This window comes from Colobus angolensis, unplaced genomic scaffold (genome assembly GCF_000951035.1).
Source record: "Colobus angolensis palliatus isolate OR3802 unplaced genomic scaffold, Cang.pa_1.0 Scaffold528, whole genome shotgun sequence".
In the NCBI taxonomy this organism is placed as follows: Eukaryota; Metazoa; Chordata; class Mammalia; order Primates; family Cercopithecidae; genus Colobus; species Colobus angolensis.
Window position 1 is genome coordinate 27117 of NW_012118799.1, and position 335 is coordinate 27451.

Sequence of the window (335 nt, forward strand, 5' to 3'; positions counted from 1 at the left end):
TGGAAGTTACCTTTGGACTCTCACTATCATCTAGTGTGTCTGTAATTCAGGCAGTAGGTCATTTTCAGGATGTATCATGAAGGCCATTTCCTGATCGTATATAGAAATCACACTTCACTCACTTAGCACAAGTCTATTTTTAATGTTTCCGGGTTTGAGTTTTTTGTTTTGTTTTTGTTTTTCTGAGATAGAGTCTCATCTCTGTTGCTCAGGCTGAAATGTGATGGCTTGATCTCGTCTCACTGCAGCCTCAACCTCCCCCTGGCTCAGGTGATCCTCCCACCTCAGCCTCCCAGGCACATGCCACCATGCCTGGCTAATTTTTGTGTGTTTTG

General features: G+C 43.9%; 1 protein-coding gene across 1 annotated transcript in view; it reads left to right on the top strand.

Annotated features, from left to right (window-relative positions):
• Positions 1–335, top strand: part of LOC105525291 (succinate dehydrogenase [ubiquinone] flavoprotein subunit, mitochondrial-like) — a 19055-nt gene that overhangs the window by 18277 nt on the left and 443 nt on the right. The gene's annotated exons all lie outside the window — the stretch shown is intronic.